This window comes from Haliotis asinina, chromosome 2 (assembly GCF_037392515.1).
Source record: "Haliotis asinina isolate JCU_RB_2024 chromosome 2, JCU_Hal_asi_v2, whole genome shotgun sequence".
Lineage (NCBI taxonomy): Eukaryota > Metazoa > Mollusca > Gastropoda > Lepetellida > Haliotidae > Haliotis > Haliotis asinina.
The window spans coordinates 84,900,431-84,914,320 of NC_090281.1; the positions used below are offsets into that span (position 1 = coordinate 84,900,431).

General features: G+C 38.4%; 1 pseudogene; it reads left to right on the forward strand.

The window, feature by feature from the left end:
* The window catches only part of LOC137274720 (vascular endothelial growth factor receptor 1-like), a 78,831-nt pseudogene that overhangs the window by 16,647 nt on the left and 48,294 nt on the right, over window positions 1–13,890 (forward strand).

Consider the following 13,890-nt stretch of genomic DNA (forward strand, 5'->3'; position numbering starts at 1 on the left):
TTTGTGTGCGTGACACCCGTTTCTTCATGGATATACTGTGTTTTCACACCTGGAGTACTTCTTGCAACCAAAATGTGTCTTTGTAACCGTGATACCCAGTGTTTATGATTCGCCAGACAAACCAAAGCTTATTCAAGTAACTATGCCTGGAAAAATTTTGCTAGTGGGAATCCTATATACGCTGTCTTGTACAGTCTGTGGTAGGTATTTTGATGATTTTGTCTCTTTTTCATTTTGTCCCTGTAAGAAACACTGATGTTAAGCATGCGCCTCGATATAAACACAAACCAGAAGGTTTTGTATCAACTCTGGCAAAGAAAACAATGCTCTCAATTATTACTTTCTCACCCAAATGTTCCATTGTCCAAATTAAAATCACAGGTTTCAGATGAAGAAAAGTCAAGGAAATGTGTGTCATGGTTTTCACACAATTCTTATAATATTGTAATACATAATGATACTTAACTCTTTACAGTGATCACTTACGTTGTAAAGAAAACAAAATCACCTGGAAAACTGAAAACAAAACCATATTTTCTTATTTTTGAAATTAATTTCATAGTGTATGGTTTTGAGGATGAAGCTAGTATTTTTTTCTTTTTGTTGTTGTTTCTTTTGGACCATGCCAATCTTTTCAGAAGGGTTCTGTTCATCACTTGGAAAACGAATTAACTTGGTATTACTTAACACCATTTAGCTTACTCACACATTCCAATGCACACAGAGGTGAGGCTTGGTGTGTTATATCAGGATTGCAAGAGACAAACCAGGGGCACTGAGGTCACGGGTCACTGAAATAGATTAATTATCTTACTAATTGGCAATCACCTTGTTAATTGATCCTAAGTGGACTTACGAGTGACAGGTTGTTTGGGCTGAGTATATATATTAAGATGGTCATGGTGATCTTGGAGTTTAAAGTGTCAGAAAATGAAAATATTTTTTTTCTGTGAGTGTTATTTTTATATCCTCAAGTTGGTTAATTCATTCTTGATTCTGCAATTCTGACTTTAAAGAATCTAAGTTCAAACATTTGTTATGGATAAATGCCAAACAAAGTAAATTTCCAAAACCTTATGCACCATGTACCTTAAAAAATGTGGCTATTTTCACAATGACATATCCTGCTTGATGTAAACAAGCCATCATTTTGATGGATAAACCTGACTCGGTTGGCAGAGGCCCTAAAAATTGAAACAGTTTTATGTATAGGGGTTGACATGTAAACAGAAACAAATTTGCATAAAGAGGTTACTCCTTGAACTGTGTCTTACGAAAGCATTGCGCTCCTGACTAGAGATAAGCATCACGTTCCTAATTAAAGACAAACTTAATATTCATGACTAAGGACAGGTTGTACATTCATGAAGGTGTGATTTGGCTCATTGTGTCCCTGTTGTCTAATCATGTTGATGGGCACTGGGGTAGCCATGTGGGTAAAGCATTTGCTCACCAGACTGAAGACTCAGGTTTGATTCTCAACATGTGTACACCGTATTTAGACAATATATTAAAGTTCACTCCGTAATATTTTGCTTGAATACCAACTTCTTTATTCCTCTCAAAATCTTCATGTGTACACTTTCTGATGCCTATATCCCCTCCATGGTACTGCTAAAAGTAGAAAAATTGTGAAAGATCAAACTCAGTATATAACATGAATGGTGAAGATTGTTGGCTTTTTAAAAGCTGTAAGCGTATATCTTTCAACAATCAAACAATCCTATGCTTGGGAAAGACCAAGAATGACTTGTTTGTCTGAATACTTTACAGGTGCAGTAAACGTAATGAGCCGTATCACATTGTGATACAAATGCACACACTGTGTTATAAATAGACCAGTTTGCAGTACTAATGTATCAGTTTGTGTTACAATTGCATCACATTGTGTTGCAATGATGACACAAATGATGTTTGCCTCAAACAAAATCCCAGTCCCATTTGAAGATAATATGATTGATTTGTACCTTGATGGAGAAAGGCTCCAAAACATGCACCAGGATGGAAGGTGATCTCGGTGTTGTTTTTTCTCTCTCAAAGTCATATGTACACACAGCCTTTGAATTTCATTACGCACTGCTAGCCCTGGGCTACTTAACTGTGCAGAAGAGTCCAAATCTAGTTCTGGAATTCTTTCAGTTAGCAGCGTATGAGGGCAGTAATTCTGAAACAGAGCCCAAGACCTCAATCTTTCCTCAGACAGAAAGCACATTCTGGAAAAGAATAAGACTGACAGAAATGTTACCATTGCAAACATATCTGTCTCATTCAGGGAAGACTAGCTACAACCCTGATGTCTCCTGGTTTTAAAATACGTTCTGACCACATGACAACCAGTTTTGTTAAAAAAAAGTTTTGAAAAATTGTTTATAAGAACATATTAGGAATGGACCCCTATCACAACCCAATTTCAGGATCCCACCTGCATGCCAACAAAAGTGATCATGAGGGCAGGGGATATTGGTTCCTTATGGAGGTACTTACTTGACTTTAGTAACCTCCCCTCTATCCTACACTCTCCTCTCACTCTGACTTCAGTATATTAGTGTTCAAGCTTATCGTGACTTTAGTAACCTCCCCTCTACCCTACCCAAACTCCAACTCTCTCTAAAACCTCGGTAGGTTAGGTTCACATTTTGCAACCACTTGACTTAAACCCTTCCCTTGACGTTCCTAATCTCAGGCCTTTCAGTACTCTTCTACTTGACCTCTTCTAGCCCTTCTCTACTACGAAGCAACCCTCTCGTTCTTAACTCCCGCACATGCACATACAGTCAGGTCGAGTTAGTCCGGACCCCAACAATCCGATTCACGCGATATCCGAACAGTAGCTGGCTGTAACCAATCTTGTTTACTATATAAACACATTACATATTGTAACATAAGTCTCATTAACCTATTCAGACAATGACCTACTTTTCAGACGATCCGAATTTTCTCGTGTGAAAGTGTAAATTGACACACACAAACAACTCTGGTTAAACTGAATTCCAGTTCCTTGTTTCATAAGAAAATGGTATTCACAAATGAATTTTAATTTTAAACTTTAATTGCACCGTCATTCTCTACTTTATGTCGAGGTTGAGGCAGCATACTTAAATATGGAATCACAGATTGCCCCTGTCTGATGAGGTCGTAAAACGATTTACAATCCATCTGGCTCACTGGTTAAACCTGTTACGTGTTGTTTTGCGCTTATTGAGCGTAGTTCTGTAACGCACAATGAGGCGGATGTAATATCAGTTCCGTCAGAGACCGCTAAACTTTTCTAGCGGCAGAGCCTCGTTTTGGTATTTCCACGATTTCAAGGTTTCTTTTTATCAGAGCTCACTGTACGACATAGCACGCCGTACGACGTATTTACTAGGATTAGAAGGAGCTTAGTGTTGCAATATAAATCTGCGTAGTCTTATCAGATCACACTGATTGATATTTATGCATTCAGTTAAATGACATAGTCTAAAAATACTGGACTGGTTATAGCATTAAGCTGCGCAATAGGACAGAACCAAGTAAACAGGAAACGAGACTGTTCTGTAATCAATGTTTTGACATGCCTGTTGATTCATTAATCCGATGCTTCAGTCTCCGTATCCGGACGTTAATTAACGGTAACAGATTGGCTAGTTACACATGGTTTTGCTTCATTAATCCGGCGGTAGATCAAAAAGGTTCGGATAATAGCCTTACCTCATGATTAGCGCTGGTCTTTATCGGCTGACTTCAATTGTAATTGTTAACTAAGGTGACACTTCTGAGCTGAACATGTCATTAGTTTGTGATTTTAATCAGTTAATAGGTTTCACTTTTGTTTAGTTTGAGTAATATCCGTCATGTTTCCTTGCTGTATAAAATATCGATCGAGTCAAAATGAGATCAGCTGCACTTGACACCTGTCAGTCACAATGGCAAGTCCCACCCCTAAGAGTAAACGATGTGAAATTACTGCCGCACAAAAAAAGAGAAATTTGTATTAGATACAAAGAGAAAAATCCTAAAGCCAGTTTTGATCTGATTAGTAAGCATTTTGGTCAAGAATTCGGACACTTAATCGGCAAGAGCACAATTTCGGACATTTGGCGTAATAAGGAGAAGTGGCTAAACATTGCGGAAGATTTGGCTTCTTTGACTTGGGCGATTTCTTCAAGAAATGCTAAACATAAAAAAAATAGAGGAGGCTCTTTTTGTTTGGACAAATGAAATGACCAGTAAGAACGCCTCGGTCAGTGATGATATCCTGTTAGAAAAGGCTAAGGATTTTGGAAATAAAATTGACATTCATGATTTTGGCTATTCACGCGGGTGACTTTACCGCTTCAAATCACGTTACTCAATTTCGAAACAAGTTTATCAAGGGGAAGCAGCTAGCAGGTTTACCAAGGGGAAGCAGCTAGTGCTGATAAAACCGCTGTAATTCGTGGGCGAGAGGAGACTGAAAGCCAATCTGAAAGAATATGACGAAGAGGACGTCTTCAATATTGATGAGACAGGATTGTTCTACAAACTCGCACCAAACCACACCCTGGCAAGCCAGAAAATTCCCGGCACAAAGAAATCTAAAGAAAGGATCACCATTGCCTTGTGTGCGAATGCACAGTCAAAATCAAGCCATTTGTGATCTCAAAATCGAGACGTTCCAGATGTTTTGGAAGAGACTTTAACCCAGAAATGTATGTGCGCTATCGTTTTAACAAGAAAGCGTGGATGACATCAGACATGTTTTGCGATTGGTAGCAGTCACGTGATCTTACTTTGTGACAACTCTGCAAGTCATAACTGTGCCAATGTCAAATTGACCAATGTGAAAGTTCACTTCCTGCCTCCCAACACCACATCGTGCATTCAGCCAATGGATGCTGGCATCATAAGAACTTTCAAGGCCCACTACAAGAAATATCTCGTGAAACACTTCATCCAATGCGCTGAAGACGACCTGCCACAGACGCTCAGAGAAGCGCTTCGCTTCGTCAAAACAAATTGGTTTGGTTTGTCAGGATTTTTATCAAATTCCTTGAATAAATTCCTCTGAAGTATGTCAAATAACAACTACTTCAATCAAACACCAAAAGTGGAATTACAAAATCCTTCCAGAAACAAATCCATACCTCCCTCTGTCCCTCCTATCAAAGTGTCCATCAATTCTGACACACCCGGCACAGACTCAACATGGCCTGGTGAGCCCCAAGTCAGTCTGCTGTTCATGTTGGGGAAGAGGCAGTCTAAGTAAACTTCGTCTCAGTGTATTTCGTTACACTCCACAATTGAGTCTAACAAAACCTAGTAGAAGGTCGCGTCAGGTAACCTTTGGGCAACCAATGACCGTCCAATCAAATGCGAGACGGTTAAATAGATTTAAACAATCAGACAACGGTTACTATTTAGGGACCGGAGGGAGTTTCAAAATATTCAGGTCACCGACACAGATCTCTCCACAAACAAAAATCAGCCTATAACACAGTTATTTGACCTGCAGTATATACGCTTTGGAGTTTCTGTTGACGTGGTTACCATTAGCTATAACATCCTTGAATATTGTCAAAAACAGTATTTTCAGCGACTGTTTACTCACCGTTGTCATGGCAGTACGCACGCCGTGTACATCACCCAGAAGCGATCGTACGCTAAATAGCATTCGGAATCGTTCGGGTACGAACCTTTTCGAGATGAAACGTTCATAAGGAATGTGTGAATGTCCACTTTCGCGGTTTGGTAAGTTGTGTTCTGACTGGTCAATCTCAAGGTTACCCAACGCGACCTCCCATGAGGTTTTGTTAGACTCAGTGGTGGAGTGTAACGAAAGGTACTGAGGATAAATTTACTTAGGCTGGGGAAGAGGAGAAGAGAGGTTGTTGAGAAATAGGAGGTTGTTGTGAGGAAAGTACTGTGAAAGTGAGGTGAATTTGGGGAAGAGGAGAGGGGAGGTTGTTGAGAAATAGAAATCTCAAAGGTTACCCCAACGCGACCACCCATAAGGTTAAGTTTACCTAGACTGGTGTTTGTGGAGAAATATGGAGAAGTTATATCTGGGGCATGAGATAAAAATACATTTTGAACATGAGTTTGAACAGTTTACAAATTGCATATGACAACTTGCCCCCAATCAAGTTACCAAATTTGACCTCCGAATCCATTGGGGCCAGCGGTCTTTTAGAATTTCCACAGGTTGAGTGGCAGGTAGGTCAATGGATTTTTTCAGCTGTTCAAAAAGCTTGCTCTGAAAACAAAATGATCACTCTTAGTTGTATGTCTGGCATTTGGAATGAGGAGTGTGGGAGCATATTTAGTCAACAGTTTCTTGCTTTATGGTTGGTCAGGTGGCAAGTAGATCAAGGGAGGTCACCCCGCTTGTAGAGTTATCCCCCTTAATGTTCCAGATATTTGAAATTGATACTTCCTAATATGCTGAACACCTGGGGATTGTTTAAGTATTTGTCACTTTTAGTTTCTAGTCATCCTTTATGGCCACCTAATCAATGTGTCTGTCTAGAAACATCCTAGGTGCTACATACATTGATAGCTGAGGCTAATGTGGTAGAAGCTATTTACTGGGTGTGTTAAAGACACAGAGACTTATTGATATCTCATCACTAGGCAGGAAAAACAATCCATCTCTGGAACAACCCAGTGTCCAGGGACAGGTGTTACTTTCATGCCAGGCTGTGTAAGTTAAACAAGTTGGTTGAATTGGTTCGGTGTTTTAATGTCATACAAAGCTCTGTTCCAGCTAAGTGGCAGCTTCCTTTAGATACGTCCGAACCAGATTGTCCAGTGATCAACAGCACGAGCATTAATCTAGAAATTGGGATTTGATGACATTTGTCAACCAAGTCAGCACGCCTGACCACCTGATCCTGTTTACCCGATTATGACATGCATGGATTACTTAAGACCAATTCTAATCCGATGTTTATGGGTTTTAAACAAGTAATCTGAGTATTCGACCTAGAAAATCGAAGTCTGAGCTATGCACCAGTGGAAATGACCAACACTGACTTTTGACATCAACCAGTTCACTCACTGATCCTGTTTTTCTGAGCTATGCACCAGTGGAAATGACCCACACTGACTTTTGACATCAACCAGTTCACTCACTGATCCTGTTTTGTTGACGCGGTGAGATAGCCTAGTGGTTAAAGCGTTCAGTCATCAAGCTGAAGATCCGGGTTCAACTACCCACATGGGTACAATGTGTGAAGGACATTTTTGGTGTTCCCCATCGTGATGAAATTGCCGATTTAATGCTAAAAGCGGCGTAAAACCATACTCACTCGTCAAGCGTCTAACTTTCATCAAAAATACAGCTGAGCAGTGTTGTTCTCGTAAATTATTGTCGTGTTTTCAAATTCCAATGACTTGAACTATTTCTCAATGTATAAAACTTTGGATTGTCTGGTCAATGTTCACTTACCAACAGGTCATTTATCCTATTAACATTGTTGGTGTGTATGACAGTAAAAGAAACCAAATCTTCAAGCTCTAGATTCTATTCTAATTTTTCCAGTTGTATACCAGTGATTTGAATTATCTGTGCCGTCCTAATCCAGAATATTTCTTGTTTTGAAGAGTAAACAACAGTCCAGTGTAATATATCTTAAAGTATGTGACCGATATTTACAGTAATATTGAGGATAATATTGAGGATAAATACTGTGATTATGTGTGAATAGAACAAGCACCTGCCAAGACCTAGCCATACTAGTCCTGGTTATTACTGATGATGAACTGCTGCAATGTCTGTGTGGTAATTAAGTCATTAATGATGAAGAGGAGAAACATGCGTATACATGAGTATTTTTGACTGCAGTGTTAACTTCAACAACTGAATGCTGGCATAAATGACTGGGAGACAAGAATGCAAATTTAAACACATAGAATGCATACTGACCAATGATAAAGGCATTCTGTATATTTTATTGTGAAGGTTTGAAACAAATATTAATGAAAACATATGAAAATGGTGTCAGAAAACATAAATGTGGAATGAAGGTTTGTCTGCCTGAACCCAAGGCATGGTAGTGTTTTAGGAATGCTATGTAGAAGTAGTGTGACATTACTCTAAACAGTTATCCTAAACACAGGGCACTTTCTCTGGAAACAATGGCAACTGAAATGAAAAAAAGCTTTGGCTGGATGAAAGAGGAGAGGGTGTTGATGAAGATAAGGATTAATGGTTGATGATGAGGATGAAAGATATGATGAAGCAAATTAACAGCTGAAGTTGTGATGATGAAGGCAAAGGAGATTATTAAGAAGATGAAGAGGGTTGAGATGATGATGAGGATGATGCGGCAGTATATCCACCTATAATGATATGAGGCTACACATAAGCATCCTGATCTAGTGAAGGGGATGGATGCCCTATCATCTCCAACATCTTCCTGCAAGTTGGAGAGGGAGATCTACTAATGGGGTGTTCAGGTAGCCTGTCACTCAACTCTTTCAACTGCCTCACTGCTACAGTATTTCAAGTAATGGCTTCCCATCATACAGACTTTAAAATATCTTCTTCTTTTTCAAGGTGAATAACCTCCTTCGTAGTTTTTTAAATAACTCGCGTTATGTTTTCATTCGGGGTTTATAAATTGTAAACATCTTGTTACCAGGTAACTGTTTGGAACATTGTTGCATGTGCTGGAATCAGATAGTATATGTTGTTATGTATGATTGTTGTGACAATTACCTTTAAATTTGTGGAACTAAGTAAATATAATTGTTCGTTGTCCATGCATAGATGGTGTGATGATGAGTGCATTACTATTCAATGGAGTATTTTGTGCACTGGCATTTGACTCCATCTCCCATGTCTCTGTCTAATTATTGGTGAAGAGTTGGCATGTTACCCAGTTGTTAGTGTGTTAGCCTGTGTTGGCTTGTCACACCAGTGTGCCTAGAACCTGTTGGAATGAAGAAGCAGAAGGGTAGCACAGTTGTCAGTGTGTTAGCTTCTATTGTCTAGTGGCACCAGTGTGTCTAGACCCTGTTGGAATGAAGAAGCAGAAGGGTAGCACAGTTGTTAGTGTGTTAGCCTCTATTGTCTAGTGACCCTAGTGTACCTAGATCCTGTTGGAATGAAGAAGCAGAAGGGTAGCACAGTTGCTAGTGTGTTAGCCTCTATTGTCTAGTGGCCCCAGTGTGTCTAGATCCTGTCGGAATATAGAAGCAGAAGGGTAGCACAGTTGTTAGTGTGTTAGCCTCTGTTGGCTTGTTGCACCAGTGTGCCAAGATGATATTGGAATGAAGGAGCAGTAGGGTAGCCTATTTGTTGGTGTAAATGCTTCAAAGCCAAGCTGAAGCGCAACAGTTGCTGCCACAATAGTTTTAACTGTTAGTGACAATAGGTTATTTTGAAACTGTGATACACTTTTGTAGATTAAGGTATTAAGTGAAACTTCATAAAATGACTGAAGTAATTGATTGTTGTTACGCAAAATGTACACGTGTAGAATGTGTGAAGCCCATTTCTGGTGTCCCCTGCATCATAGTATTGGGGTATTGCTAAAAGAGGTGTAAAATGAAACTCACTCACTCACTCATTGTATACTCATCAATATATAATATGTTTTATTACTTTGCACAAGGTCATGTGAGTAGTCCAGTGAGTAAAGTGCTAGCATGCATCTACAAAGCCTTGAAGCCAGGCGACTCTTACTCTATTAACACTTTATCTGTATTTCAATGTCAAAGTGCAATAATAACAAGCTGAAATCTATACTCCTCTTTAGTCTGATGCAAGATTTTCAGTGACATACATGTAAGAGTATTATTGATAAGATAAGTTTTGTTTGACTTAAGGGGTTGACAGTACATGAACATTAAATGAATTAGTAAAACATTTGATAGCACAAGCTATATATCTATGTTGAACGAACTTGCAGTCAGTCAGTCAGTCGGAGACATAGGTCAAGGTAGTGAACATGAAAGGTTCAGTTTGGAAGTAATAGATAAATACTGGTTTTGGACGTATCAATAATAATTGTATTCTTTCTGGTGATGGCAGATTTCACAAAGAATATTTCACCTCTTTTGGTGGTCTGTCACACAGTCCCTGGACCATTATTTTGCCTACTGCAAAGCCTTTTCTTCAGTGCTAAAGCCTTAAATTAAGACAGTCTAGATTTTCATTTCAGTCAAATTGGGTTTGTTTGTTTCTATCAAAGTTCTACATATTTACAAACTAAACATTAGTCTACTCTTTTGGATGTAATGAATTAAGAAGGGAACAGTATTGAATTGTGTGGTGCTTCCCAGGAGCACCTGTCAGTACAGAGGTGGTGTGTGAATATCCCATGTAGAGTGCTGGGAGCAGTTCTGTGTACTTAACATTGTCTGTGCTACACATAGTTTTTATGAACATACGCATAATCCATCTTTGCAGAGAAGTCCTATGAAGTAATGACATATTATATACTTCTCAAGACTCTGTTGGTTATTGCAGATTGTTGTTAATTTCCTAAGAAAAATACAAATTACAGGAAAAACTATTAATACAAATGTAATATTTTAAGTAAATGATGTATGTCAACACAGTATTTTGGTATATATGTTAATTGTTCTGTTAATTATATGTTACATAACATTAAAATATGAGTTTTTCAAAAGTTATGTATGTGATGTTATTGATGGAATGAATGGTGTATTTGTTATAGATTAAGTCGAAAGTGAAAGTGAAAATACATTCTGAAAGCTTTATGGATGTGATATTAAAAGATATGACATTGAGGGTTCTTAATACCAAATACATGTATGCTAGATAAAGCGAACATCACAGTATTTGATGCACTATATTTTTGTACTTGTTCCTGCGATTTAAATAGTTGCTAAATTTTACGGTTCAGTGTACCATTTCATTTTCTTTGCAGGGCCCACAAAATTTCTTGTAAGCACCCTTGAAAGTAGTAACTGGGGACTCACTGTGATATTGCACTAAACTCACCCACAATAATAAATGATCAGTCCCTTACCCAATCTTCATCCATACACGCGTAAAACTTACAATGCCCAGTAAAATGACAGAACAATTACAGAGTTACTTAGTTCCTTTGTTCCTCTTTTTGCAAATAAGTAGAATATTACACCAGCAAACCCCCTTAACCTGAGTTCAAATTGCAATGAAGCCAAACAACCGTTGTCAGATTACCTATATAGTTAGTGGAAGGTCCTTCGACATGAGGCAGTTTCAGAGTTATTGTTTGCATTTTGGCCAAGTCTATTTGCTGATGTTATAACACGACAAAGCCTCAAATCTGATTGGACGTCTGATTGAGTTATTGAAGCATCCACACGTTTATTTTGATGTCCAAATGCTGTAGCCTGCCAGCCTGGATCACGGACACAATGAAATATCTGAATGAAGTTCTGACTAAGCGGGAGGTTGATCATTTGGAGCTGACATCACGTTAAATACGATCTTCCTATTGATGAGCTTCATCTGACGTTTTCTAGGACATCCCATGCTCAGTGCATTAGGAACTAGTTGATTGCCATTGTTATCAGCCCTTGAAATATTTCCCAAATGGAGATAATACGATTTAATTCTTTTAATTCATCAGTGTTTGTTAGAGAGTGTTTCACAAGAACATGTAGACCTGTTTTTATTTTTTTTATGTAAATAATCTTTATTTCAGATCTGATGTCAGTTATTTCTTCTGAATAGTGTGACAAGGGGGTGCACTGATTGACACATGATCCTGACCCACATCTCGAGCACATGAAAGTCATTCCGACCGTACTTCGTTTTCAATGTGTCATTCTTAGACTGAGTATGGAGTATTGTCCCTGCTACAATTAAATTTCCCAATACTTGTGCATTTGCATTTTACAGACATTGTTAGGAGGGGAGGAGTGAATCATGTCCGTGTTAAATTATGTGGATATTCCCTTGGGCTTGCAGTTTTTGTCTGAAGTAGATTAGCTGTTCTTTTACTTTGATGAAAGGGAGATTAATACGCAGTTGGAACCTTAACTGATGCCACGTTCTTCTGTCAAACTGATTGAAGCTGATGTGGTATAAACATTTTTCGGGACCTTATTGTTTCTGTTCCGAATGCCATATGAATGGCTCAGTGATGAAGGACATGGTGTTTTTGTGCCATATTGTATCCCATAGCAGTGGTTGGATTCTTGATTGCCAGTTTGATTATCAAACTTGTTCAGATTTTAACTCTGTATTTGTGCTAAATTATTTACAGATAGTTCTCATTTGTAATTTGAGTCTCTTCAGACACAGCAGCACGTTCACGAAATAGACGTGAAAAACGCATTTACTGTGTCCAAACAGAAAAAGGACCATTTTGAAAAGTGAAATTTTAGAATTACCTTAGTACCTCTTTGCTGAGGAAAACCTTTGAGAGGAAACACGGTTTGGGATAGACATGTCGATTAGGAAGATAATCCCAGCCTTGTGAAAGTCTAGTAATACTCCATACTGAGCTGTGGATTAGTGTGATATGACCATCTGTGTTTATCTGTGAAGGCGTTTTCAGAATAGATTAACAATGGTGTCTACTTCAAGTGTTTATCATCAGACCTTTCTGCATTTGAATATTTGCAGAGGACACAGGACATTTAAACACTGACTAAACACTTGTGAAAATGTGAATCTGTTGAAGAGGGGTACAACAAATAAACATAACAACAGATCTTAAACTTTCATGTTAGGTTCAGTGAGACTGACATATACTGAACAAAACAAGTTAAGGATGAAGAATATGTTGGGGGCTATTTTTGTGACATTATTTGCCTACTGTCCCTTTCAAATGAATCGCCCCCAAAATGTTCATGATACCTTTATTTTCTTCAGTGTAGATATATATTGTACTGAAATATGTTTTAAAAAGAAAAGAGGTATTTGATATTGCATATATACACATTATCATGTTTGAAACAATGCCTTTTCTTTACTTACAGCTGAAAGTAATGACGCCATGATCTACAACATACGGCCAAAAATCACAGGGAACTTTGTAGATTCTACTGTGATGCTGAAGGCTGGGGACAACTTTACTCTACTATGTGAGGGAGACTTTCCCGTGGAGTGGCATGTGACAGCCCCAGGTCCGCAGGACAGGGTGAGCGAGTTATATATCAAGACGTAGGGGATATTCCAATTTGCAAGCTTGGTACTGAAAAGAGAAAAAGCAGTTATATATCCATACAAATGAAACATTTTCCAAAGGAATGGTATGAATTGTCACATTTTCTTCCCCATCAGTGTCCTCCTTGATGGCTTCATCCTCTACCTTTTTAATGGTATACCTATGAAACAATATATTTATTAAATGAGTGAGTGGTTTGGTGTCTAATGAGCGAAATTGATTTTAGTATTTTATTTATTACTCACCCAACATAAGCAAAATAATATCTCGGAATTCAGCTTACAGAAGGAGTGCATCATGCCACCATACCAGGGGCGCGAGTATAAATGCATTTCATTTATGATTGTCAACATTAGTCTATTTGATTTGATTTTATTAGAACAAACAAGGGGTTATGACAAAAAGATCAAACGGTATGCAGGGTGACAGGGAAAAATAGTCTTTTTTTATTTTGGTCGTCATATAACAGAAATATTGCTGAACATGCCTCCAACAAACAGACGTTATGCCATAGTTGGCATCAAGATAGAATGTGATGACCTCAGGCCTTCATGAATGGATGAGTTAGAGAACAGTTGTACTTATAGGCCACACTTCCATAATAGTAGTAAAGAAACAAGCAAATGTTACAGGATAGCTGAAACTGATACTACCACCTGATCAAGGTAGCATAATCCCTCAGGGCTGGATGAGTAAGGGAACGATGTTGATATTTGGGATACTGTCATCATATTCCTGGAATATGTTGGCGTTAAACAAAAACAAACAAACGTTATGTTATAGATGGAAATACTAC